The sequence below is a fragment of the Gigantopelta aegis genome, chromosome 9 (assembly GCF_016097555.1).
Source record: "Gigantopelta aegis isolate Gae_Host chromosome 9, Gae_host_genome, whole genome shotgun sequence".
Classification (NCBI taxonomy): Eukaryota; Metazoa; Mollusca; class Gastropoda; order Neomphalida; family Peltospiridae; genus Gigantopelta; species Gigantopelta aegis.
In genome coordinates, this window is record NC_054707.1 from 29,673,656 (window position 1) to 29,680,449 (window position 6,794).

The window sequence follows — 6,794 nt, forward strand, 5'->3', positions numbered from 1 at the left end:
TTTGAACATAGAATGTCTTCTGTATTGACGAATGTTTGTTTACGTTGCAGTAAAATCCAATTATTTAGTACATCTTTCCAAAATAAGTTTTTTATTTGTCTTGTCTTTAACTGAATAAAGTGATCCCCATAAATTATTAAATCTTTCAGTGTTAAACCAGTCAAAGAATAGAAGAGAGTTGCCCATTTTGAATTCGATATCAAGTCTTCTAATCCAGGTCAGTTTTAATGCTATTGCAAAATGTGTAATATCTACCATTTTGATACCTCCATATTTATAATCTTGCACTAAAACTGCTCTTTTAATTCTAGCTGGTTTGTTTTGCCATATAAAATTGAAAAACATAGTATTTATTTGTTTTAATAACTACTCTGGGGGGGTCAATCTAATTAAAATTAGCTCCACTATTACATGTGGATCTAACAGCAGCCAGTTGGAGCTCATGTCCACCAATCAAAACCTTACTTGCAGAATCATGCCAGTGAATCACGTTTCGTGTGAATTACGAATGCCTTAAAACATGTTTTATATTATAAAATAAATAATTTGTAATGTAAAATTGAAGACTGATAACCCATCCCGTACGTATTGGTATGGTTCGCTGTACTGCGGCCACTAAAATACTCGCCCGATATTTTTAGAATTTGTATGCTCCCAAATAACGTTATAAAAGGCGAAGTGTGATTGGTCAATATTTAAATTATTATTTACAGACGAAATGTTACCTGGACATTGGAGACTACGCAGTGTTATTTTTAAATCACTGGCATGATTCTGCAAGTAAGGTTTTGATTGGTGGACATGAGCTCCAACTGGCTGCTGTTAGATCCACATGTAATAGTGGAGCTAATTTTAATTAGATTGATGGGGGGGGGGGGGGGGGGGGGGGGGGGGTTTGGGGGGGGGGGTAGTGAAATTAATAAATGAGTGATTTTGGGGATTACTAGTGTTTTCATTACAGTGATTCTACCCAAAACTGTTATCTTCCGTGTTAACCACTGATTTATCAAATTTTTCATTTCCAAAATTTTAGATTCGTAATTTTGAGCAACCATCTGTTCCATATTCAGCATAAATGTTACTCCTAATAACGTAAACTGATCAGCACCCCAAGCTAGCTTCCACTTTGCTGGATGAAAAACCTCTTTTGAAAATCTTTTACTTCCTATCCAAATAATATGTGATTTTTAACAGTTTTTTGATTTTATAGATATCTACATTGGAATGGAACGTGAAAAATTATGAAATATATCGAGTTACATGATGGTTTTATTATGAATTATGTTAATTTCATCTATATTTTTCTGTAAAAATAGCCGCCATCTTGAATTCAATATGGCGGACGTATCCGTGTGACCCATAAATGTGTGATCAAACGGGGTTTTCTGCAATAGTGGAGCACAGTTACTCTGATGACAAATAAATGTACATGCATGTGGTAATTCAGCTTATAGACTATTGTGCAAACACGTAATGTAATGTGGATGGTCCATACATCCCCACAATTATGTATGGCTGCAGTTAGATATTTCATCCACTGACTACAATAAATGCATTTACTTTACTTGACACGTTTTTCCCAATATCCCTAGCGAAATTTGAATAATATCTTTTTAAAACCTACACTTTTTCTTAAATTTTTTTTTTTTAATATATACATATACATATACATATACATATATATATATATACATTGTATGTATATATATATATATATATATATATATATATATATATATATATATATATATATATATATATATATATATATATAATTGCTCTTTTTATCCAAAACATGGCATTTTTACACCAAATTAATTTAGGCCATATTTTATTTGAACTCGCCGATTGATTCGTTAGAACAGAAATTTCTCTCAAATGCACTTAAGGGTGGTGTCACAAATTGATCTTTAGCTTCCAAAGGCAACACAGTTGACTGCAGTACTCAAAATGTGTTGCCTATCAAGCTGGGATGTGGTCTACCGGTGAACAGCATCAACAAAATGCACGCACTTCAGAGGAATGGGTGAGGATTTTTGATAAAGACATCCAATGCTGAGTTCTTGTATGAGGCGAGAACCTGCAGTGAATTGGTAAGCATGCTTGCAAGAGTCTGAGTGGATGTAAGACTAAATGTGCATGAACAAATGCCCATCGGAGCGCATTGAACTGTGTGTTTGTGCGAAGTAAAATATTTAACAGAAACTTATTTCATGTGCAGTGAAGTATGGAATCAGCGAGGCATCCTGAATGATATATGCCTTTATATATTAAAATTCGCAATCAAGTTAATCTATCCCGCGACTACCTACAGTCTATTCTCCATTTCTAAGGAAGGCAAACGAATTAAGTCTAGTGTCTGCTTTCTCATGGTAGCATTGGACGATTGGGTCTTCGGATAATAACAGTGACACCAGATATAATTATCATTTACTTCATAGCAGTTTACAATATTTAGGAGATAATCATATGAGGTTTTTAATTTGCGCAAATGTCATTTTTGTCTGAAGGCGTTACCTTTCCTGGTGTTATTTTCATTTGATCCTTGAAAAAGAATGTAATTAACCAATCACAATACAGAACACACTCGCCATCAGTTTACAATGGTGGTGAACGATGACGTAAAAAGTCATACCAGTTAGACCGTGTATGTTTCATACAACATAGAACATTCCAAAATACGATGTTGTATGCGATACATTCATTGTGAGTAGCATCAAATAATTTAGAGGAGAAACGTGAGGAATGGGTATTCGAGTATAAACAACGTGTACTTTCATCCACTAGATACGTAAAACACCAACAACACACACCTCAACTATCTGGTCTGTCTGTCCAGGATAGTGGGTTAATGGTTAGTTGTTAGTGGTTAATAAGAGAGAAGTCGGTGTAGTGGTTTCACACTTACCCAATGAGCAGTTAAACCCGATCTGGTTGGGAGCCGGTACCTGGTAACGAACCCAGTACCTACTTCGCCAGTAATCAAGTCCGGTACAGAGAGGGGGGGGGGGGTAAGTTTGAACTGGGCGGAATTTGGAATTACTTTAGTCTATGTTGAGAATATTATGTTTGGACTTGAATTAAAGGCCAAACAAGACATGTGATTAGGTGGTTATATGCACTTAAGGTGATATTAGCACTAAGATCGCTTCGTAAAACAAGACATGTGATTAGGTGGTTATATGCACTTATGGTGATGTTAGCGCTAAGATCGCTTCGTAAAACAAGACATGTGATTAGGTGGTTATATGCACTTAAGGTGATGTTAGCGCTAAGATCGCTTCGTAAAACGGGGCCCTGGCGTATTGAGGTCGAGTTGTGTTGACCTGTAGGTTCAAAGTTGTCGAGTCGTTGCGATGGAGGCAGGGGGCGAGACGTAGCTCAATGGTTAAACGATCGCTTGATGCGCGGTCAGTTTGGGATCGATCCTCGTCAGTGGGCACATTGGGCTATTTCTCGCTCCAGCCAGTGCACCACGACTGGTACTTAAAAGGCCGTGGTATGTGCTATTCTCTCTATGAGATAGTGCATATAAAAAAATCTCCCTTGCTGCTAATCGAAAGGAGTAGCCCATGAAGTGGCGACAGCGGGTTTCCTTCCTCAATAGCTGTGTGGTCCTTAACCATATGTCTGACGCCATATAACCGTAAATAAAACGGTGGAGGCATTGCCTTGTCTGGCTGGTCGCTCCGTTGGTTGGTTTCATCTTCACCACTGTACCTACCTGTACCACCACTGAGCTATCGCCTCGACGGGAGGCATCTTCCGCGGTGGCGGTGGCGGTGGCACATCCGGAGTCGCTGAGAGGTTTTACAGCAAAGTCGTAGTAGAAGTAAAGTCGTAGTAGAATTAAAATAATTAAACGTTGGTGGCAGTATATGGAAATGGTCTCTATTCTGTTACTGTTCACACGAACCCAGCGTGATGGCATTTGTGACCTACATATCCACTCATTTAGTCTCATGTTGCCGTACTTCATGCGTTATGATCATTTCAACTATGCAAGATGGGGTCCTATTTGTCTGGCAGCAATGCACCAGCTTCCTTCAGATGTGCTCTCAACTTTCAAAGATGGTAATTTTGTTGTCAAGCGTGCTGCCCGTAGATTCAATCAGGTGGACCCGATCAAGCACAGGAGTGGCGAAATTGCAATGGCAAGAAAGGTGGTGGAGTTGTCAGTATCACAAAGACAACGTCAGCTCTGTGTAGGTGGACCCTTTTTTACAACCAGCGATCTCAAATAGCAACTGAAACATATTTAATGTAAGAATTATGTCCTGGTCACACTCTTCATCATAATGAAGGTACAACAGCAAGACAAAAACGGGACAACGAAGATGCGGAATTATTGGTCGATACATTCCACAGATTCAGTGTATTTTCCAATGATGCACAGTCTGCTTCACTCAAAAATATTGTGACGAAAGATGTAGCAACGAAAGCTGTCAAGAAGTCATTACTTGGTGCCAAACAGTTCGGTCAAAAACAACTTGACACATTTGTACAAGAGCGATTAATTGTGACTGAGCTACGATGCAAGCTAATCATCTTCATTCATCATCCACTGCTTAAAAATAAGGCATCTACATTTCCATCGCTGTATACTGTAGTCAAGAACAGCAAAGAAAAAGACAATAAGAATATCTTGAAAGCAGACAGATATATCTTTCAGCGACTCATCACTGCATATGAAACTGGCCGACCTATTGATATGCCCACTATACTGAAACATGAGCTTATGCCAGTACCTCTAACACTTGCTGAAATGAATGGCACACTTCGCACTGGAAACAAGTCAGTACTAACTGATATATTAACAGAAGGTATTAAATGCCCTGAAACAATTAATGTTCAACATAAAGCATCATGCTTGATCATAGTTGAGCAAGCATTAGTTGTTGGAATTGGAAAACCTCCTAATGCAGTGACTTTTGGTGACCTAGCAAACATATTTATCCGGGCAGTACTGCAAAGTGGTACCAGTTATCAAAGAGTGGATGTCATTTTTGATAGATATTGGGAAGAGTCTATCAAGTCCAACACTAGAGTAAGACGTGTTGTACAAGACCGTGATGTACTCCAACCAAAAATCTGGTCAAATGTCATGGCTTTACAAGAGAACAAGGCCGATCTTGCCAAATTCTTGTCTGATGAGCTGCTTGCTAATGTATCGCATCATACAGAAATTGTTGTTGCTGGCGGATTTGTAGATGGACAAGAAGTTCAATCGTCAACTATCACAACCAATTTAGCTTCCCTGAGGGCTGCACACGAAGAGACCAATACTAGGTTGGTGTTGCATGCTCTCCAGAGCCGATTCAATACGGTTGTTGTATCAGCAAGAGATACGGATGTCCTTGTGCTGTTGGTTTCCCATTTCCCCCGTGTACAGTGCAGGCGCCTCTGGACGATGTCAGGCACGTAAAAACAAAAGAGATATATACCATCGAAAATGTATTCAACAACTTGCCAACAAATTCAGCAGCACACTTCTTCCTTTCCATGCGCTTACCGGATGCGACACAACTTCCTACATATCAAATCACACGAAGCGGTCATCATGAAAGGTCTTCAAAGCGGACGATCACTTACTCAGTGGCTTAGGAGTAGGTGAACTCACAGATGCCATCAGAAAATCAACAGAGAAATTTGTGTGCAGAATATACAGTGTAAATCAAACTGACTCAGTCGATGCAGCACGACATGTTTTGTTCTCCAAGGCCAGCAAACCAGAGGCTTTGCCCCCAACAAGCGATGCCCTGCAGTTTCACATAAAGAGAGTTCATTATCAAACAATGATCTGGAGACAATCTCACTGTTCCATACCAGAACTTCTTTCGCCAGTTAACATGAGGTGGCAATACTTTGAATCAAGTGCCTATTTTGATGTCCCGGAGTCCCATTCCAGCAGCTTGCTTGGAAATAATATGTTGCTCATGCAATATGCAATGTAGGACCCTCCGATGCAAATGCAGAAAATCTGGATTAATTTGTACAACACTGTATGGCTGCAAAAGTCACAGTGAAGACCAGGACACATGTATGAATACCATATAAATTGCAGTGACACATAAATGGACATGCCACATAACAAACGTTTTCAATGATCATTTGAGCGATGGGACAGAAAGATATTCTTACTTTGTAAGTGACATTTCTATATAGCATTAATTATGCATTAGCAATGTGGACCAAAGGTACCTTAAATAGCAGCTTAAATGTGACATTTTTGGGTTTAGTAACAATATGGTGGCCATCTAGAAATTTTCAATGAAATATCACAGAAATATGCAATATCAATTCTAGGACACAAAAGAGATAAGAATAGCTAATAATATCATACCTTTACTCATTCAAATGCCGAAATATTACATTATTTTATTTTAGTAAAAATATAGCGGCCATTTTTGTTTTGCCATTTTTATTTTGTTTGGTGATAAAGATTTAGTAGGTCAAAGACATAAAATTCAGCTTGGGAACGACTATTTTTTAAATCAGCATGTTCAAATTGTCTTAGGAACCCATATTTCCCACTTTTAATTAACAATGCTCCTAAATATTATTTTTTCGGAAATTTAATCTGGTGGCCATCTTGGAATTTTCATAATGTTACTAATTAAAACATTACATAAATATCAAATAATAATTAGATGACATAAAATAGCCACCAATGTAGCAAAAGTACCTGAATTAAAAGCCCAGATGTTATATTTTCAGTTTTAGTAAACAAATGGCGGCCATCTTGAAATTATTGATAAAACATTAAAGTAATATCAAATATCAATTTTTTTGAC